Below are 21,746 nucleotides of genomic sequence, written 5' to 3' on the forward strand. Positions count from 1 at the left end.
CCCTCCCCAGACCCCGACCCCTTCCCACCCAGGACGCAGGTGCCTCCTGTCAGCTGGAATGCACCTCGAGGTGGGGTCTGGGCAGCCGGAGCTCCTGCGGCTGCAGAGCTGGGGTCGCAGGCTGCCCGGCTGGCGGCCCCAGGGGCCCCTCGGCATACTCCTGGCTCCGCCACCTGCTAGAGGCTTCCTGGGGTGTGGGGAGGTGGGTGAGAGTAAGGAGGGTCCTTCTCAGGGTGAGCCTGGTGGGAAAGGCACCGGGACCCCTACCACCTGTCAGAAATGGGGCACGGATGGTGGTCTTAACTGCGAATACTCCAGGTCCCTTTTGGGGAGGGCGGAGGGACCCCAGGGGATGGACCACAATCTGACCCCCATCCCTCCCAAATCCCCTCCCTCCACCCCCATCCTGGTCTCTTCCCTGCTGGGCCTGGCCTCCCACAGACGTCCCTTCCAGGCTCTGGGGTGGGCCTCATTCAGTTCCACTCTGTGGTGAAGCCCCCAGAGTGCTGGCTTGGAGGGGTGGGGGGCGGGCGCAGGCCGTCCTCCCCCCGCCCCCCGCCCCCCCCCCGACCCGACCACTTAAGAGTAATGAGGTCCAGGTGGCCGCACGCGAGCCTGGATCCTCGTTGGCTGCAGGGCCCACACCTCCCGCCCGGGAGCAGCTAATGACAGCCAGAGGCTGGAAGGTGAGACACCCCCTTGGCTGTCAGGGCTGTGCGGTTGACCCTCCAGCAGGCAGGTGGGCGGCAGGGCCCCAGACTCGTCCAGCGATGGGTCGCGCGGCTGCTGCCTTGGGACGACGCAGGGCCCTCCGCCATGTCCCCGTCTGTCCACCCGGGGCCCTGCTGCCACGACCCAGCCCTGGGACTTGGGGATACCAGTCGACATTTCTGTGTCTCAGGCAGCCCCTGAGGAGGTGACACAGAGCGGCCTCCCTGTCCGTCTGCCTCCAGGGGTTAGGCCCAAGGAGGCTGGGTGGGCCAAGGGGCTTCCGCTTGGGCAGATGAAGAGCCCAGAGAGGTGGTGATGCCGCACAGCAACGGGAAGGTGCTTGACGCTGCTGCTCTGTTCCCCGACACATGGGCCCGACGGTGGTTTCTATGTCACATGTATTTACCCAATAAAGCAAAGACCGCTCAAGGGGCTGTAAAACCGATGAGCTGAGGACTGTCTGAAGTCGGAGGCCCTCTCCCCGTGGGCAGCGTCCCAGGGCAGCAAGATGGCGTCCTGCTGGCCTGGCCTGGGGCCCACACACCTGCTGCCCACCCCCATCTCCCGTCCCCACCAGGAGAATGTTTCCTCTCCCCCCCACCTGTGCAGGGTTCCCTCGCCTCGGGCCAGGCCACCCGTGGCCGCTAGTGAATGAGACGTGGGGACGTGAGTGTGGGAAGGCACACGGGCTCCGGGCGCCGTCAGCACTTCCCCTGGGAATTCATCCTCCAGGAAAGCGGCCGGGCCTGCAGGCTGTATGCAGAAGGAGGCGGGGCGGGGGGAGCAAAAAAGGTCAGAAAGGCAGCAGGAGAGGGCCCCCCACGCACAGGGCCCCAGGGAGAGGGGTCAGACAGGATGTGTGTTTTCAGGTGGCCGGGCCCAGGCAGCAGTCAGGCACGGTGGGCACCAGGCCACGCTGTCTTGGGGTCCCGTCTAGTGGGCAGGAGACAGAATTCTAATTTTTATTACGGGAAGGAGGGGAAAACGGCTGCTGAAGGGGGTCCAGTCGGAGCTGCGAGGAGGAGGGGGCTGGAGCTGAGCGAGGGCAGGCCGGCCAGCCTGGGGGAGGCCCAGGGTCAAGGCCCACAGAGGGCCCGCTGGCTGCGGACCGAGACCTGAGCGCTGGTGCAGCCCACCCCGGGCCGCCATCCAGGGAAAAAGTGCTGGTCTTGCAACTTTGGACCGATCGAGACCGTTGTGCAACTTTGGACTGACTGAGACCAGAGTGGCCTGGGAAACGTGCAAGCTGAGGCCCGGGGTCTACGGTCGGGTCCACCTCGCTCCCCAGTGGCAGAGAAAAAGCCCCCCGTCGTCAGCAGAGAACCCGCCTCTGGCTGCAGGGCCAGGCACCCCGCGGCCGCGCCGGCTACCACTGCCAGGCTTCCAGCTGTGCCTACGAGGTTCTGTCCTCGGGGCTCCTGGACCCCTTGAGGTGGGCTTGGGGGTCAGAGCCCCCAGCAGCGCCTGCCCTGTGCACACCTGGCCGGCGCTGCCCCCACCTCTCTCCTGGCCCAGCCCACACTCTATCCCCTTCCAGGAGGGAGCCTTGCCCCGTGGGAGGCCCTCCTCCATGGTCATCCGGGGTCCCGTCTATGGAGCCCACCTGCAGGCTGTGTTGGGGGGTTAGTTGGCCCGTCCTATGTCCCATGAGCGGGCGTCAGGGCTGGTCCCTGCGCTCTGAGCCAGGTGACTCGGCCCAGGCAGATGGACATTCCTGGCAGAGCCTGTGGCCAGCAGGACACAGTGGTCCCTGTTGGAGCTCCATCTGCCTTCCTCCAGGGCCACTCGGAGGCCAGAAATCCTGAGAGGGAGCGGAACGGGGCTGCCGGCAGGAGGGGTCTGGGTAGCATTTGCTCACAGCTTTCCCATGACGCCCCTGTAATCTGGGCTCTTCTCCTTGGCACCCCTGCACCTCACAGCTGCCGGGCCCAGCCAGCTGCTCCCTCCCCCACCCCCCGCCCGGCCCAAGACAGAGCAAGTGTCCGGGCATCACAGCCTTTTCCCATGGCGGGGATGGGGTGAGGGGGGCGAGGAATTTGAGGAGGAAACAGCAGTGGCCCGAGAATTTGGAAAATGCATCCAACTGCTCGGAGCACTGGGAAGATGCCGGCGGGAATTAGCAGGAGGGGAGGGTGGACACACAGTCCTGGGTGGCCACGACGGACGGGGCAGCCGGGGGCTCCGTCAGGAGAAGGGAACCCTGCCCGTGCGGGAGAGCCGGGGGCAGCAGCTGTTCCCATCCGTCAGCCTGCCCCCTCCTTCCAGCATCTCATCGAAGACCTGCGACCCCACGCTGGTGGGGCACGGGATCGCAGCCCTAGCTGTACCCACAGCCTGCACCGTCTGGCCCGAGCCAGACGATGGGGGTTCAGGGCATGGGGGCCTCAGAAGCCAGGGCTGGGCCCCGCTGGCCGCCTCTGCCACCGGCTTCCTCCTCCCTCTTGCCCTCCAGTTTGGGCCCTCAGTGGGCGCCCCTCGGGGAAGGGGGGCCGAGGCCGCTGTCTGGTGGGTCTGGCCCCTGGGAACCCTCCGGAACAGCAGCTGTCCCTGCTGCCTGGAGCCGGCTGACAGGTTTGCCCAGCCCCCTGGGCTAAGCCGTCCATGATTGATTATGGTGGATATTCACACCAGGGGGAGTGAGCCCGGCTAAGCCCAACAGCTGCTCGGAGGGGCCGAGGGGAGCTCGGGGGCGCCTCCTCCATCCCCCACACCGCCTCTCTCCCACCCTGCTGCCTGCGCTGGCTTCACCCGGCTTGGCCGGACCAGCTCCTTGCTCTCTCTGGGGTCTCGAGGGAGGCGCCCCTCCTCCCCCCGAGGCGGACCAAGCATGGCGGCCAGGGCTTTGGTGACCTGACATAAACCAGGTCATCCCTGGCCCAGTGGAGGCATCACTGGGCATGATGAGATTACAGCTGCCCCCGACCAGGTCCAAGTCGATCTGCAGCCCCAGAGAAGCAGAAAATCATGCTGCCCACGCAGGGGAGGGCTCAGCTCCAAGGGGACAGAGGTGCCCCCAGGACACGGAGACACGCAGGGGTGGCCGTCCCCAGGGCGGGGAGAAGGAGTGGGGCCTGGGCAGGGGTGCTGGGACCACTGGGCCTTCTGGAACATAGTCCCTAAGGGGGCGGATCATGAGTTGGATTTTGACCTGGAAAACAACAGAAAAGGGAAAGGGGGCCTCGGGGGCCCTGCCAGTCACGTCTCCCTGACCCCTGGCACTGGCGTTTGCTCAGCCGACTTCGCAGCGACCCAGCGCGATAATCCCCTGGGTCACTGACTTCTGGGGCCCCTCCTGTGGCCTCACCTGCTCCATCACTCTGCCCACCCCAGGCCTCCGGCCCCTCCCTCCACGCTGTGGCCTCACCACCTCCTGGGGCCTCCAGAGGAGCCTGGGAAGTGGCACTGGCCCGGCATCTCGGCGCCCGCCCGCCAGTGAGGGGAGCAGCGGGGGTTCCTGCGCTGGCCCCCGTGACCCCCTGAGCGCTGGGCACGGGTGCTGGCCGCTGCGCTCAGACAGGGGTGGGAAACTCTGTGTGAGAGGATCCCAAAGGCTGGCCTGGGCCCCGAGGGCACTGGGCCTGGGGAAGCTTTCATGCTGCCCACCTGGCAGGCCGAGGGGGCCCAGGGGGTGGGTCAAAGCGGGGTCCACCTCACGGGGCTTCTTAATGCCCCGCCCTAGGCTTCCCTCAGGGGCAAGGGGCCGTGGCGGGCGATGCAGGCCGTGGCGGGCGATGCGGGCCTGAGGTGCCACCGTCTGTCTGGGCCCCTCCTGTCCCGCCTGTCCTGGCCCAGGAGCCCCCCCAGGGCAGGGGTAATTGTGGGAAATGCAAGCCACCTGCCTCGGGCTCATTTACACTTAATTCAATACAATGAGCTTCCCGGGGCCTTTGATGTCCCAGGACCCGCCGGCCTTTAGTGCTTTGTGGGCGGCGAGACAGGAAGCCACGGGCTTGGGGGCAGAGCCGGGCGCCTCTTCCCCTCTGCAGTGGGTTGTCAGGGATCCAGGGGCCAGTACCCTCCTGGGGGAGGGAAGGCATCCCTCCCGCACCGCGGGCACCTCGCCGGACCATGGGCGAGCACGGGCATCCTCCCGGAAGAGCTGGGCAACCCAGGGCGGGAGGGTCTGTGGTGCCCCGACGAAAGCAGGCTCCAGGGCTGGGTCCGCACCCAGGTCAGGAGCAGCCCCAGGCCACCCCACTGGCTCCCTGCCACCCCGTCGGCCTCCTGACCAGCCTCTGTGCTGTGGGTGGGGTGTCACACAGGGGCACGAGGGCCAGCAGCGCTGCTGGGGTTGGGGTCTGGGAGCTCCTCTAGGGCAGGGGCCACCGAGCCAGCCGTCCCCCCGGTGCGTTCCGCTGACCCCCCTCTGCCTGAGGGCCTGTGGGCACAAGGGCTCCATTCCAGACCCTCGATGCAGGCGTGGTGGGGAGGGGGGCTTGCCAGTTGCCTGCCAGGAGCAGGCCCTCCTGAGCTCTTCCGGAGGGCTTCCTGGAGGTGGGGGCTCAGAGGGCAGAGAGGGTTGGGGCAAGCTGCAGGCGGAGGTGGACACAGGCCGGGAGCGCGGTGGGCCTGGAAGCACAGGACTACCCCGGGGTGTGGCGTGAGCACACAGGAGCAGTAGCGAATGTCCGAGAACTCCAGGCCTGGGGTGATGGAGCCGGCAGGCTGGCCAAGACAAGCCGGCCCTGCTGGGTCTGCAGGGGTGTCAGGGCCGTTAGAGCCCAGAGCCGGGCTCCACGCCTAGGACGGCCCCCAGCTCCTGCCCCACCCCCCAGAGGGCCGTGCAGGCTCTGGGGAGGGGGCATAGCTGTTTGTGTCTCCACATTCCAGACTCGGGGCCAAGCATCTGGGTGAGGCTGTTTTTCTTAAAAAGTGTCATTTGAAAATAAACAGCGCTGCTGACGCTTCTCTGATTGCCCCGGGTCCCCAGGGAGCTGCAGGCAGGCAGCGTCTGCGGGTCCAGGTGGCCGGGGGTCTTCCGGCCGGATCGGCCTCTCTCCTCCCGGAACAGGCCTTGCCACTGAGAAGACCCACTGGGGTGGGGTCTTCCCCGACCAGACGTCTCTGGAGGCTGGGCACCCCCGTTGGCACCCAGAGCTGGGGAAATCGCTGGGGAAGAGGTGGCCTTCCTGTTCCCAGGGCAGGGCCAGGCCCAGCTGGTCTCACGGCCCAGGGGCTGCCTGGGGAGGCTGGGGGTGGCTGGGGGGATTCCTGGCCTGATCCCTCGGCCTTTCTCCTACACACCCAGGGCTCTGGGGGGCCGAGGCCCCTACCCACTTGCACGCCTGCTCTTAGCTTTGCAGTGGAGGGGGTAGGGGACCCTCCCTCGCTGAGCCCCGGAACCTGAAGCGTCTGGGCTTCCTGGGGGGCTTCCCGCCATGCCACAGTCCCCGCTAAGCGCGGCCCTGCTAAGGCAACTGTCACTCTCTCCTCTCGGAACAAAAGCCAGCCCCAAACCTTCCAGAGGTCATTTGAGCCCAGGCCCGCCCGTGACCTCTGGGGGCGACACGGGGGGGCTGAGGGAAGCTCTTTCCCTCCCGCACGCTGACCACTGCCCACAGGGCGGGTGCACCTGTGGGCCCCCAGGCAGCCGTGAGCAAGGCCTGGGCTGTGAGCCTGTGGGTGCGTCTAGGCCCCAGCCGGCCCGAGGGCTTGGAGCTCTGCCGTGGTCCCAGCAGTGTCTCGAAGCAGGGCTGCATTCGCCTTGCCCACCCCACACAGCTGCTTCTCCCCCCATGGCCAGGCTGGCGGGAGGAAACGGGAGCTGGTTTGGGGGTATGTGCCCGCCCCAGGCCTGCTCCTGTGCTCGGCATGCCCTGGGGAAGGTGCCTGGGGTAGCCGGGGTGCCAGGGTCTCTGTGGCCCCTGGTGCTACGTGGAGACACCCCATCTGCGCCTGCCCTCCAGGCTCAGCAGGGGCACCTGGGGTGCAGGGAGCTGGAAATATGGGTGCAAGGCTGCCCCTGCCCAAAAGGAACCGGGGGCCCCTGGGAGGCGTGTGTGAGCAGAGCAGCAGGTCCCAGAGACGCCCCCAGGGCTGGGGCGGCCTCAGAGAAAGGGTCTTCCCGGCTGGGCACCCGGTGGGGTGGCTAACCCCGTCCCCCCCAGACACCTGCACCACCATGAAACTGTGAAGCTGGCCTGCACTGGGGGTGTGGGCAGCAGGAGACCCCAACCCCATCCAAGGTGACCCTTGGGCTGCCTGCCCGCCCCCAGTGCAACACGCTGCCCTTTCCCCGACTTCGTGCGTCCGACCCTGACCCGCCGCCCACCCGGGGTGGGCCTGGCCCCTCCGGCCCTGTTTGAGCTGCAAGGTCAGTGGCCGGGACTTTGCCTGGGGGGTGTGCCCCAGGGCCCATGTGGTCCACACCCCTCCGGCCTGCCCACTCTGCCTGGGCTGGGGAGTGGGCGGTGGGAGGTGAGATTACACAGAGACCCGCCTTCCTCTTCTTGCTTAGCTGCGGAAGCCTTCACCTTCCAGAAGGTTCCTCCTGTTTCTTTGCATCTGTCCCGTAGGCCCATCTTACATGCTAGGGCCGTCTTCTTGCTGATGGACATCCCCGCCATGGAGGGTGGGCTATTCTGCCCTCGGGGACCTCCAGTTACCCCCGAGCCACACGTGCACACAGAGCCCTAGGGTGGTAGAGACCGAGGGGTCTGAGCCAGCTTCACCCACATCCTGCTGGTCCCCTTAGTGTCTGTGGGAGCTCAGCGACCCCTCCCAGCTGTCTGTGGAATTCAGGGGAGCGGCCTGTGTTTCCACTAGAAGCTCTCTCTCAGTACAGACGCGTCTCCCTGAGGCCCGCTCGTGGCTCTGGTGGAGGGGACCCCGGGCCCCTCGGGGACACCTCCTCCTGGCAGCTGGAGGCCAGCGCATACTGAGTTTGGGACCTCAAGCCCCTCTTCCAGGAAGCTTCCCCAGACCACCGGCAGCACCTCTGCCCGCGGCACCTGGGGGCGGACAGGGGCTGGAATGAGCCGATCCAGGAGGGACAGAGGACTCAGGCCAGGCTGAGTGGATGCTCCCACGGGCCTGGCTGTGGGGCGGCTGTTGCTGGGGGTCAGGCTGCCCACGCTGGTTGTCTGCCGAGCTCACGAGTTAAAACAAAAACCGGGGAGAGTTTGCGTGTGTGGTGCACGAGGGGTGAAGGTGGAGGAGAACAGCAAAGCCCTCCGGCACCGCACTCAGCAGGCCCGCAGGTGGGCAGCCTCCGTCGGCCAGGAGCCGAATCACGGGGGCCGAGGGTCAGCTGGGGGCTTCCCCTCTCCAGGGAAATCCCTCCTTCTGGGACTTTGCCCAGTGCCCCCTGCAGCCTCTCTTTCATCCTCTCCCCTGCCTTACTTTGTTTCTGGGCAGGCTTCCTGGGGAGAGGTAGCCGCTCTCTGGGAGCAGCCCTGGGCCTCCCCTCCCTGGGGCCCTGGCCCGGGAGAGGCAGAGCTGAAGGGCTTCTCCCCAGGGTGCAGGCTGGCTGGCCCCCAGAGCAGTGGGCACGTCCTCAGAGCCCCTGCTGCCACTTTGGACAGGATGGGCCATTTGCTGTTGGCCAAGGCGGGACGGGCGGCCTTCTCTTGAGGCCCGAGAAGCACCCCTTTCTGAGGCAGCCAGTGAACACAAACGGGGCTGCAGAGGAGGAGGCTGGGGCTCTTGGAGCCGCTTGTGTCTTTGGGGAAATGTCAGAACGGATGTGCAGAGGCCCATGTCCCCAATAAGTGCAGGGTCACAGACCCAGGCTGGGAAGGGGGCACCCCGGGGCGGCTCGGGCAGCGTGTTCACAGACCGAGGGTGTGCATGGGAGGGGGGGCGGGGGCGGGGCGCCGGAGCCTGCACGGGGCCTCATCCGGAGGGAGAGCACGTCTGGAGCACGTTCCTGGGTGACAGCTCCGTGACAGATGGCCGGGGAGCAGGGATGTCTGGGGCCCGTCCTGACCCGTGGGCTCGCTCCAGGCTGGGCGGCCGCGGCCCTCGGGCTGGCCCCTTCCTACTGACCCCGGGCTCCCCGGGGAGGGCTGAGTGCGGCGTCCGGCCTGCCCGGCTGGGCCCCACACCCAGCTCAGGACGGACGTCTGCATGGCTCCTCGGGCCCCAGTGCGATGCCCGTGGAGGCCCAGGGTAGGCAGGGGTGGGGGTCTGTTTCCAGGCCCGAGGCCTTCTTGCCGCTCAGGGAGGTTCCAAGGCCGGCAGAGCAGGCAGGGGTGGCCCCGTGAATCCCATTTCCTCCAGACCCCGTCCTGCTGTCCTTCCCACCCAGCCCCCACCGTCCCCTCCTCCCCGTGAGCACTTATCCGTGACAGGCACGTCATGTCAGCCCTTAATCCCAGCGTCCCAGCCTCCCTCCTGTGGTTCACGGGCCTCCGACTCCGCCCCATCCGTTCCCCTCCCCACCTCTGGGTCGCAGCCCCTTTGGGCAGGGGCCGTGCCCACCCAGATCCAGGACCCGTGAAATTTGTCCTTAATTAAGTTGTCGCATGACAGGCTCCCACATGTGGGAGGCTAATAGTCTGCGACCCTCTCAGCCGCCTGCGGGGCGGGGGCGTCTTGGGAACCAGAGGGAGGGCTGGCTCGTGGGGGAGGGGGAGGGGCGCCAGGCCGGTCCCACCGGCGGCAGCGCGGCCGGACCAGCAGCAGCGCGGGGCTGTTGTGTAACTGTCCCCTCCCGCCGTGCTCCCTGCTCCTTGCAGAGGGGAGCCTGAGGCAGCGGCCTGGCCTTGACTGGGGCTGCCCCTCGGCCCCCTCTGGCTCTGTGCCCACTGGGAAAATAGCCGCTTTATCTCGGCCACCTCCCGAACTGCAAACAGCCACGTGTCCCTTGGGGGCCACTCTTGGCACACATGCCCTCTGCCCCACGTCCCAGGTGAGGTCGTTCACCCTCAGATGGGCCAACGGGGAGCAGAGGCTCCAGGCCCACGGCCCCCCACCAGGCCGGCAGTGGGACGAAGGGACAGATGGGGTCGGGGTGTGAGGCCCGGGTGCGGGGTCAGTCCCAGAAAGGGCCGTGGGGAGGGAGGCACACAGCAGAGAGGCAGGGGGATGTAGGCAGCTAACTGGAGCCGGGCCTGGGTGGCGAGAGTGACAGGGACCCTCCTGGCCACCCAATGGGCTGTCCCCTCCTTCACCAGCCCCTTCCTTGGTGACAGAGGACAGGGACCCCCCTCTCGTCCCTCCCACCTTCTTGGTGTCCCTCCATCCCCCTCCCGCCACCCGTCTGTCGCCAACTCCCCAGGCTGGGGGCTCTGGTGCCTGTCCCAGACCAGCATGCGGTGACCCGTAGGCGCTCAGGGCATCCCAAAGTGCCCAGGAAGGGCCCTCCCATCTTCCTGCCCGGCTTCCCTTGCCGTTGTAGGCCAGCTCATCCCATCTGGGCCCCAGAAACCTCTTGGAAAGGGGCAGACAGTAACCTTAGGGGGGCAAAAACTTTAAAGTAGGGCCCCCAGCAGGCCGGCATGGCAGTGCGGCAGCAGGGGGCGTGGAGGGCCGCGGGCCCCGCCAGGCCCCAGGGGCAGGCGCCATACGTCGGAGTCCGGCCTGTTCCCGATGCCAGGCCTCAGCCTCTGGGCCTTTCTGGGGTCCCTACAGCCTGGCAGAGCCAGAGGGCCCTCTATTGAGGGGTCCCCATCGCACGCAGAGGTTCTGGGAAGCAAGGTTCCCGGGCCATGTGTTGCCCTGCCTCTGCCCCAGACCTCCCACCACCTTCCGGGAGACGGGGGGCTTGCAGGGCTTGGCTGCAGGGGGCAGACCAGTCCCCCCGACCCCAGAGGGGGCCCCGGAGGTGCCACTTCCAGGGATGTCACGAGGCTGGGTGGCCAGGGTGTCACCACGGTGGGTCTCGCGGCCCTCCCCTCTGACCAATGGCCCACAGTCCCAGGATGGGTGTCTGCCAGCGCTTGGGGCCAGGAAGGGGTGTCCCCTTCTGGCTTCTCTGAGGTCTGTGCGGGCCTGGCCTGTGTTTGGAGGGACCCACAAACGTGGGCCTGAGACCCATCCCAGAGGCTGCCCTGTGGCCCTCCAAATCCACAGGCCTCTCCCAGAGGGAGGAAGGGTGGAGGCCAGGCCCGTGGAGTGGGTGCAGGAGTAGGCAGCGCCGGGATGCCCTGGGGGCCTTGGCCCCCAGACCCCAGAACAGTGGGCCAGTGTGTGGCCGTGTGTGGGGCGTGGGGTGGAGGCCCGGGCGGGTCAGGTCCCGCTCCATAAAGCCTGGCGGGAAGCTGTCGACTCCTCGGTGTTGACACAGGGGTGATGTCACCGCCAACCAATGGGGCGCACGGCGGGGGCTCTGTGTGTGCTGCCCTGTACCCCGTGGGCCCCGCCACGCACGGGGCAGGATCTGAAAGCCACCTGAATAAACCCAAGGGGCCTCCGCTTTTCCCCTGGGCCTTGTCTCCTGCACGTCCCGTCCAGCCCCACTGCCCACACGTGAGAGGTGGCACGGGGGTGGGGGGGAGGCCTGTGCCCTGGGCCTGCGTTCTCCTCAGATATGCGGCCCCAGGGCCCTGTCCCCCAGCACCCCTTAACCCCGTCGACCACTGCTCCATCTTCTGGGGCCCCCCGGTGGTCATGGGTCCCCGAGGCTGCACCCTACACCCGAGGCCGCACCCTACGCTATCCCTTGGGAGCATCTGCGCTCCCCCACCTGTGTCTCGAGCCCTGCCCTGCAGCCTTGCCCAGGCCTCCCGGCGTTCCAGGGGCTCCCAGTGGCCCGCGCGCTGCCAGGACCCCCTGGCACACAGCTCGCCCAGGCCTGGGACCGGCCCCCGGGCGACTCAGGGTCCCCAAGGTCCCCGCCGTGCTGGTGGCCGTCCTGTTCCTGGCATCCCAACCATCCCCCTCCTCCTACTCCTTGTCCCAGGGCACGTTCCTCCCATCTCGGCCGTCCTTCCCTTCCTCCCCCGCCCTCCGGGGGCCTCTTCCTACCCGGCTCGGGGTGACCGCTCCTGCCCTACTTCCTGACCCCGCTCCCCCGCCCCCTCGGGCTCTCCAGCCAGCCTCCCATGCGTGCTGATGGCTCTCTGCAGAGCGTGGGAACCCGTGGCCTGCCGACCCCGGCGCCCCTGCCCCCTTCCCAGCTCCACGCCCGCCGCGGCCTCCCGGCCCCCAGGACGGGCCCCACCAGGCCCGGGCACGTGGCGGCGTTGGGCAGTAGCGGGCCGGGCCCCGCGCTTGGCGCCCTGATGGTTTGCTGGTCCGGCCCCAGGCCCGTGCGGCTCCCCACAGCCCAGGCTGCCCGCCTGTGTCCGGCCAGGTGTTCGGTGCTGGAGCGCGGGCTCCCAGAGGACAAGGAGAGCAGTGTCTGCTTCATGCAACACGCTGCTGACAAGGAACAGAATACCCACAGTGACCGCTTCCAGGAAACGGCTCGGGCGGGGGCCGCCGAGGAGCGGCCCCTTCCCAGCAAGCCGGCCTGCAGGTGGGCTTCCAGGAAGGGGCCCGCTGGTCCCCCTCAGCCCTGGCCAAGGGCCAGCCGTGTCACCAGGTGCAGGCGGGGAGAGGTGCGGAGAAGGGAGGGTGCAGGGGGAGGAGGTGGGCGCGGTGGCCTGGGCCGTGGCCCAGTGTGGTCACCACAGCCTTAGGAGAGGCCCAACCTGGCCACGATCCTTCTAGAATCTTCCGTTTGCCCTTTTGGGGGGGGGTCACACAATCTCTACTGGGGCCCCTGGCTCGGGGGCTTGTTGCTACAACACCCGGGGAGACCCCAAACACAAGAGGGAGACGAAGGAAAGGGTTCCCAGCCCAGGCCGGGGATGGGGTCCCGGCCCCCAGCAGCAGCCCAGCCTCCTGGGCCCCCCTCCCCCATCAGCATCGCCCCGAGAGCCGCCAGCCCAGGCCCCTGCCCGCTGCGTCCTACGCTCGGTGCCGCCCGGAGCCTGGGGTGGGGCGAGGGGCCCCCTGGCAGGCCCGGCCCTGTTTACTGAGACTCCCCAGGGGGCATGTCTGCTGACCCCAAACATCACACTGGGCCTGGTTAAGGGACATCATTTCCTTTGTCCTGTTGGAGTTTTTTCTGTCTCCATTCAGGGCTACAGGGAGGGCCGGACCCTACCCCACCCCACCGTCCACAGTCCCTGCCTGAAGGTGGGCCACAAGGTCATTAAATCCGGGCCCAGATCGAACCCACACATGCAACCAGGGCCACGCAAAAGCCAGCAGTCCCCACAGAGCACCCCCAAACAGGACAGGGCCCCCATCCACGCCTTTAGCACGGCCGGCAGGGTTAGTGACCCTGAGCGGAGATTCTCACTCCCAGCTATAGCCACACACCTGCGGACACCAGCCCGGGAGATACAGCCGGTCAGGCCTACACAGCCTGAGAGCACACAGCCGGGCGACTGACCACTGCACACAGGTTCACGGGGACGCTCTGAGACGCACATACACACATAGGGACACACGTGTGGACACATAGATACACGACACACAGGTACACGGGGACACGTGTGGACACACGTGTGGACACACAGACACATGGAGACACGAGCACACGTGTGGGCACAGATAGTCCCACACACACGGACGCAGATGCATGGCCACACAGACACGTGAAGTCCTGTGTTCCGTAGGCCAGAGGTTTGGTGGTTGCTCAGCCTAAACCCTCCGGAGCAGCGCGGCTGGGGGAGGTGTGAAGACCCTGGAGGCGACCGCCCCACCCCGGCCACCACTGGGGCCGGGAGTGAAATTCAAGCCCCTGTTTGCTTGGTGACACTTAACTCAGCGCAGGGGCATTTTGAAAGCGCCTTTGGGTGGGGGGCCTGGGCCTGCCTTACAACCCCCTCTGGGCCCCTTCTCTCAAAGCAGGAAGTCGGGCTGGGCCAAAGGTAAACACATGCCAGCCTGGGGTCCCCGGCTCCACGGAGGGGCTCTGCCGTGGGCGCTGGCTGCCTGTCTTCCCAGCCCGGGCAGGGCTCACAACCTGGGCCAGGGCTCTGGGCCCACCCCCTCCCTCCCCACAGGCTGCCCACACCCACCCAGAGCCCTCCAGGTGGGTCCCCTCCTGGTTGCTGCCCAGGGAACCGGCCCTGGAAACAGAGCAGGCGGGCACACCCAGGATGGACGCTGCTGTGTGCACGCGCAGGGGCAGGTGGGTGGGCACAGCCCGCGTCAGGCAGGGGCCCGAGGGCCTCGGACACCTTCCCCAGGTGGATGTGGCGAGGAGCCCCTACCCCGGCCTAATGCCAATCCAGAAGCACCCCCTTCCCCAGGTCGACCTTGGGTTTCCAGGTGGAAGCCCAGCGCAGGAGTGCGGGTATGACCAGGAGGGGCTGCAGCCCCCGAGGCCCTGGCCCCACTGCCTTCGGCAACCCCGCCGCCCTGGAAGTGGACAGAGTCCTCCCTATGCCCGGAAGAGGTTTCCAGAGTGCCTGTGTCTCTCCTCCCACCCACGGCCAGGTTGCCCTCGGGGCCCCTCCGGCCACCTGCAGTGCCCACCACACGACCGCCATCCCCTGGGAAGCTGGGCTTTCGTCTTCTGAGGCCCAGCTTTGCAAAGCTCCAGGAGAGACGGGTGCTTGTGAAAAAGGCCGTGGGGAGTTCTAACTCGTGACACCTGAAGGATGGGTTTCTTTGTCCCGCTGGCAAAACCCATGTGGGCGAGTCCAGGGGGCCGTGGGCCTGGAGGTGGATGTAACCTCACCCATGAGCTGCCCGCTGGCCTGTGAAAGCCTCCCGGGGGTGGGGGGCAGGAGGCACTGGGGAGCCCCCAAGGATGCCACGGGCTAGCCTTCATTAAACGCCTTCATATAAATGCAACCCTGCTGACCACCTGCCCTGCTGGCCTGGAACCGGCCCCTTCTTAGCCCTGGAATTCCCATGTCTCCCATCAGGCGGGAGGTGGGCCCCAGAGAGGAGACCAGACGCATGGAACACATGGGGAGTGCACGGGGGGGAGCTCGTGGGGCCAGAGCCAGAGCAGTCAAGGGCCCCGCAGCCCGGACGCTGGGAAAGGCATGTGCTCGGGGTCTCCCAGGCCTTTGCTATCTCCTCTCGGTCAGCTGGCCCGCAAGGCATTTCCTGACTGCCCCGAGCACGGGAAGGGGTCAGGGACCCAGCCCTGTTTCCAAGGGCTTCTCCCTCGGGTTCCCAGCGCCGCGCCTGGCGCCCAGGAGCTGGGAGGCCTGGTTGGGGGTGGTTAGAGGCAGAGGGGCGTCACCGGCCAGCTGTTGCCTTGTACCCGGACACCAGCCACGAACACAGGCGGGGGCTGCACTCGCACCCCGGGCGCAAACCCCAGGCCAGACGCCAGCGGGACACGGCCCTGGGCCTTTCAGCGGCAAGATCCCCATCCCGGCCGTGGGGCCCCTCTCCCCTCCGCCCCCACCCCTTTCTACTCCCTCCCCGCTGTCGCCTGCCTAGTGAGAGCTCGCCCCACAGCGCCCCTGCTTGTTGCCCCCCTGCTCGCCTCCGCTCCACCACGGCAGAGTGAAGGGAGGGGACGCCTCTGTGCCCCGAGCCCAGCGCGCAGGGCCTGCAGGGCTGTGGATGAGTGTGGCAGGGCAGTGGACTTCCCAGGGGCGTGGCCGGCCTGGGCCGCATGTCAAGACCACTCCCCTAGGATAATTCTAGAAACCGATCCCCTAGACCAGGCCTTCGGGGTCCGGGGCAGGGGCCTAGGGAGGCCTGGGTGATGTGTGTGCAACAGGGGCATTATGTGGCAGGACCTCTTCCTCGCCCTCGGACCGACGTCTCCCTGCAGGGAAGCCCTGGGTCCCACAGCCCGCCACCCCTGCCCCGGTCCCCACGTGGTGCCTGCCCTATGCCCGGAAGTCCCAGTGCCGTCTGCCGTCCCTCCTCACAGGCCCTTTCATTGCCCACCCCTCCAGTCCGCAGCCCCCCACCCTGTGATCCTTCCCCACCCATCGCCCCTTCCCATCCATTACCCGCCACGCCACCCTTTGTGTCCGGCCCTCGTGGCCCATCCGCCTTTTCATGTTCCCCATCCCAGGCCCCACCCCAGCCCCATGTCCCCCCAGCCCACGGCGCAACCCCCTCAGGCAAACAGCTCAAATCCAGAGTCCCTGAGACCAATTCCTGTAACTGTGTTTATTGATGAGTCCAGGGCTTCTGGGGAGGCCCTGGCAGGGAGGGACACAGAGCGAGATAGACACACAATGGAATGCTTCGAGGTTGCTCCGATGTTTGGAGCGCCCAGACTAGGTGAGGGGAGGGCGGGGCCCCACACACTCGGGCCCCCTCCCAGTCGCCCCCAGACAGAGATGGATGAGAGGTGGGCGCTGGGGGGGGCGCAGGCCGAGGAGGCCGGGCCACTCAGCAGCTCACTCACTCGCTGAGAGACCCAGGCTTGCTCCAGAACCCCAAACCAGTGCAAACGACTTAGTGCAAATTAGTTCAGGAGGGACGGGGAGACAGGGTTCTGGACGCTCTGAGTCTTCTGAGCAAAAGACAGAGGAGAGAAGAGAAGAAAAAAGACAGAGGAAAGGATGAAGGGGAGGGAGGGAGGCTGCTGGTGGTCTCTGGGCGCGGCAGGGCGTAGCCTCAAAGATGGAGTCGCGGGCGGGGGTGGGTGTGCTGCTCCTCCGATGGTGTGGGTCGTCCGTTCCTTTAGCTCAACCTGCGGACAGAGGCAGGACGTGAGGGCGGGTCAGGGCGGTCCGGCCAGGGGGCTTCGGGAGGGGCGCCCGCGCCCACCTTCCAGAGCTGGTTCCTGAGTCAGGGTGTGTAGTGGTTCCAGACGCAGCATGTTCTCAGTCAGAGCTACAAAGACTTGAAGAAGTCCGGGTTCCAAGGCCCAGGCGTGAGCTGGGTAGCACCATTTCTGCGGGTCAGGACAGAATGAGTGCCCAGCTCTCGGCCCCGAGCCCCCCGCCCCCGCCCCCCGTGTGTGGCAGGGGACCCCCCACCTTGTCATCTTGAGGGTTCTGGGGTCCAGAGAGCAGCAGTAGTGTATTGGCTCCTTCAGGAAGGTAAAGGAACAGACATGCGGGGTGTTCCAGCTCCCCCGCAGGGCCAGCCGAGAATGTTCTACGGGAAAGAGGACGGCCGTAAGGGCTGGGTGCGGGTCAGTTGGCCCGGGGGGCCTGGCCTGTACCTGCGCTCACCAGGGAGGCCGGACAGCGTCCCGTCTGTCCTCGCCGTCACGCCGGACCATGTCATGTCCCTCTGCCCGCATCCCGGCGCCCGGCCTCCGTGGCTGGCAGGCACGTCCACACCCACTGGAGACAAGGCTGTGGGCAGACAGAGAAGGCGCTGGCTGAGTGGGCAGCGGTGGCTGCGGGGGTGGGAGGGCAGCGGGCTGGACACTCACCCTCGTCTCCGGTCTGAGCGCGGACCGATCCCTGCTCCGTCACCGCCCGCAGAGGCCCGCCTTGGCCATGGGCTCGGAGGCCAGTGACCCCCGGCTCGCCGCCAGGCTCCAGCTCCTTGCCCCTGCCTGCGCCCGACCTCCCGCCCCCCAGAGCTCTCATTCACGCCGCCCCGCCTCCCTCGCCTAGTCTGGTCTCGCCGGTGTCCTTGACTCCCCTGGGTGCTGTCCTGTCTGCCGTACCAGTCCCGGGGCGGGCGGTAAGGGCCAGGTGTCACCAGTGTCACCAAGTTCACTGGGGGCCCCCCTGCGCCAGCCCCTGGGCCGCAGTGCCGCATGGGGATGGTGGCCCGCTGGGCCCGCGGCAGCCTCCTTGCTGCAGAAATCTCCCTGGGGCCCTGTCGCTGTGGCCACCGCTCCCCCCAGGTGACGTCCTACGGCGGTTCCCCGCACACTGCGCCTGCCTTCTAGCCCGTTCTCCGGCCCTCGAGGCTCCGGCTCAGGCCTCAGGAGGCCTGGGCCAGAGCCGCCCCTGTACCTGCTACTAAATGAACTGCAGTGGGTGAAGTGGCAGCTGGCGGCCCACTGACCTGAGTCCCCCGCCTCGTCCTGTCTGCCCCAGGGCCTGAACGGCCCCCATGTGCTGGATCATCTCCCTCGCTGGCAGCCCTGCCCCATCTGCCGCCCGACTCTCTGGAAATGCCCTTTCCACCTGGGACAGCCGCAGCTCCCAGCCCGCCCTGCCTCAGCTCCCCCTGAGACGGTGTCACCTGTGCTGCCTGCCCTGCCGTCACCCTGCCGCTCTGCCGGGATGTCAGCCACTTCGCCTCGCTGGCCCTGGCTCCCCAGACCTCCTTATGCAGAAGGCCAGCGGAGCAAGGCCCAGGGAGGGGAAGGGGACTCACCTGGCCCGGCAGAGCGCTGTCTTCACCTGCCCACGGCTGCCAGCTACACCTCCACCGCCCAGGCCCTGGGGCACGCCTCTCTCCAGCTCCCCCGTCCACCAGCTGCCACGACCTGAAACCAAAATTGACCGGGATGAATGCCTGGCTCCCCCCTCTTACTTCTGCACCGCCAGCTTGGGCCTGTCACTCCCCACACTGATGTCGTCCTGCCTGCGGGGCACCTGGGAGCCCGCCCCGCATCCCCGCCAGGCTCCCAGGTGCCCGCCAGCCCTGCCCAAGCCAGCCCCGCCACCCTGCTCCGCTCCTGCCAGGCTCCAGACGTCCAAGGTGATCCTTGGCCCACGCATGCTTCCCTGCACCCCACTTCCCCATCTTCCCCTGGTTGCCCCCGGTACCCCACGCTTCCCTGGTTACCCCTCAGTTCCCCCACTTCCCCAGTTTCCCCTGAGCCCCCCCATCCCTCCCACCACCCCCCTCCCACACCCTGCTCCTCGGGCCCTAGCCCGGGCTTTTTCTAACTGGGGTGGCCCCGCCCAGAATTCCCGCCCCTGCTCTGCCAGCCAATCAGAGCGGGGACCGTGCTTGGGGCCACCGCAAGGCCCACCTCCGCCCGGGTCGGTCCAGCGCACATTCCTCTCCTGTCCTGGAATTCTCCAAAGAGGGCCTTCTCCACACCCCTCCTTTGGCATCCTGTAGACAGGGTCTGGCATTGTCCCCAAATGTCCCTCCCCCACTCCGAGGTCGAAACAGTCATGTCCCCTCAGGGCGGACCTTGCAGGCTGCTCCCCACCCAGCCCCCACTGGGCGCACACTCTGCCCCTGGACGGAGGTCTTGGCCGGGGCCGCCAGGCGCTCCAGTGGGACTCGGAGTCGCCTTCTGCCACCACCGCGGCTGAGACCACGCCGTGAGCCCGGAGTCCATGGAGCGGTCGTGAGGGGTGTGGGGGGTTGGGGCTCAGGTCGGGCCGAGGGAAGGGACCGTGGTCTCGCGGGCCAGGCAGGCGCTGATTCCCTGCTCGAGTGTCGTCTAGTTGATGGTGCCCATCGCGAGCACAGTGGCTTCCACGCGCGGGCTCCCCACTGTGGCCGGGCGCCGCGTCCGCTCACCGCCACGATCCATTGTCAGGAGGCGGCACGCCCGCTGTGCTCCACGGCTCGCGGGCGCGCCCTGGTGATGAGCCCGGCAACCTCCCAGCCCTGCCGTGGCCACCCTGTGCACCGCTGCCCAGGACACCGCCTGCGCATTCAGAATTGGGACAGAGACCAGAGAGCCTCGAGTCTCCCCCAGCCACCCTGGGCCACCCTGTTCCTGGGGCAACCACGGTGGCCTCATAAGGGGTGTTGGGGCCCGGCCCTCCATAGGGATCAGCCTCCAAGTCTAGGGTGCTGGTGCCATGGGTGGGGGGAGGAGACATGCCTAAGCAAGGGACCCAGAGCTCTCCACCTCTGACTGCACCTCAGACAGGGCCTTGGGAAGAGCCTGCTCCTGTGGACCCGCGCCACACCCGACACCCAGCCTTTGCCATGGGTGGACCCCCAAATTTACGGTGGGAAAACTCCAGCCTTTGCCATGGATGAATCCCTAGATTTACATGGGAAAACTCCAGACTTTATGGGTGGACCCCCAGATTTTCGTGGGAATATCCCAGCCTTTGTCATGGGTGGCCCCCCAGATTTACAGTGGGAAAACTCCAGGCTTTGTCATTGGTGGACCCCCAGATTTATGGTGGGAAAACTCCAGGTTTTGTCATGCGTGAACCCCCAGATTTACGGTGGGAAAACTCCAGCCTTTGCCACGGGTGACCCCCCAGGTTTACATGGGAAAACCCCAGACTTTGCCATGGGTAGACTCCCAGGCTAGGATGGGGCAGACCCCCAGATGTGGCCATAAGCAGACGCCGGCCACGGCTGCCACGGCCGGTGACGTGTGAGCCTGCACTGCCGCCTCGCGGCCGCTTCTGTCACCACTCCGGCAACCACTCGGCACAGTTCGGGGTGTGTGACAGGACTGCGGGGTCGGCCCAAGACAGTGAAGACCCCCGAAATCCTCCTGCGCTCGGCAAGGCAGCGCCCAGCACCCTGGTCTGCCAGAGGCCCCGTAGGAAGGCTCTCCCTCTGAAGGCGACTCCGCGTCACCCCAGGCACAGGGACACCTCATTGCCCTGAGCAGTCCCTCTCCTCTCCCAACTACAACGGTGCAGCCCGGGGCGACTCAGATGGGGTGAACCGGGGTGGCTCGGACGAGTGTCCCGTCTCCCTGATGACCCTCGTGGACCATGGCGGTATCTGGCCCGGGCGGACCCGGGACGCCGCGTGGGTGGACCCCGGCCGCGACCACGTCGGCGGTGATGTGCAAGCCTGCACTGCCGCCTCGCGGCTGCTTCTGTCTCCACACACGCAACCATTTGGCCCTATTTGGGGGTGCGACCAGCTCAGGGGGTTGGCCCCTGATGCAGGGGGTAGGACCCCAGGATCCTCTGTGCTGGGCAGGCGGTGCTCAGGGCCCCGTGCCACCGGTGGTCTGGTGCAGTTGGGGTCCCTCTGGAGCCTGGGCTTTGCCTCACCCAGGCTCCCCATCAGGTCCTCGTCACCCCCAGACACAGGACCCCTTATTCCCATATCCCCACTTGTCCCCCAGCCTTGGTGACATGGGGCCATGACCCTAGGGTGCGGTAGGGTCCACTCCCAGCAGCGCGTGAGCTCCAGAGCAGACCCAGGGTGTTCTGGTCGATCAGGAAATGCACCTCCACGGGCTCATGAGCGTCCCAGAGCACGGCATGGAGAACTGACCGGCTGGCCCCGTCCGGATCCCCACCTGCTAGTGACCCCAGGAAAGTAGGGTGACTGCCTCGCTCCACATTGGTGGCGGTGCTCATGGCGGTGCTCAGGTGACCAGCGGACCTGCCGCGCCCGAACCGGAGGCAGCGGCACGCCCAGACCTTTAGCATCTCAAACAGCTGAACTGCATGGAGATGTTAATGACCGGCTGTTAGGGTCGGAGTCTCCCCTTGGAGGCAGATGCAGCTCAACCAAAGGCCCAGAGTTTGGAGGGACCGTCTGGTGGGGTCGGTGCGCTGGGCTGGATACGCAAAGTCCCAGGTTTGGGCAGCATGGGACACCATCCTCGTGCCTGGGGGACGTGACATAGGTCCCACACCACAGGACCTCAGGGGGAGACCCGTGACTGAAGCTGCAATGTGGCCCCACCTGGCACCTGTGGTGGCTCAGACGAGCGCCCCATCACCCAGATGACCCTCGTGGACCACTGTGGTAGCCGGTTTGTGTGGACCTGGGACACCACGCAGGTGGAACCTGGATGTCACGCGGGCAGACCCGGGAAGCCACGCGGGCGAACCCCGGCCGGTGACGTGTGAGCCTGCCCTGCCGCCGTGCAGCCGCTTCTATCTCCACACCTACAACCACTTGGCACCGTTCAGGGGGTGGAACTGGCCTGCGGGGTCGGCCCAAGACAGTGAAGACCCCCGAAATCCTCCTGCGCTCGGCAAGGCAGCGCCCAGCACCCTGGTCTGCCAGAGGCCCCGTAGGAAGGCTCTCCCTCTGAAGGCGACTCCGCGTCACCCCAGGCACAGGGACACCTCATTGCCCTGAGCAGTCCCTCTCCTCTCCCAACTACAACGGTGCAGCCCGGGGCGACTCAGATGGGGTGAACCGGGGTGGCTCGGACGAGTGTCCCGTCTCCCTGATGACCCTCGTGGACCATGGCGGTATCTGGCCCGGACGGACCCGGGACGCCGCGTGGGTGGACCCCGGCCGCGACCACGTCGGCGGTGATGTGCAAGCCTGCACTGCCGCCTCGCGGCTGCTTCTGTCTCCACACACGCAACCATTTGGCCCTATTTGGGGGTGCGACCAGCTCAGGGGGT

General features: G+C 67.1%; 1 pseudogene; it reads right to left on the reverse strand.

Annotated features, from left to right (window-relative positions):
* Positions 1-15,723: 15,723 nt before the first annotated feature.
* LOC132525994 (collagen alpha-1(III) chain-like) lies at positions 15,724-18,784 on the reverse strand (annotated as a pseudogene).
* Positions 18,785-21,746: the final 2,962 nt, after the last annotated feature.

Source organism: Lagenorhynchus albirostris, chromosome 9, assembly GCF_949774975.1.
Source record: "Lagenorhynchus albirostris chromosome 9, mLagAlb1.1, whole genome shotgun sequence".
Taxonomy (NCBI): Eukaryota; Metazoa; Chordata; class Mammalia; order Artiodactyla; family Delphinidae; genus Lagenorhynchus; species Lagenorhynchus albirostris.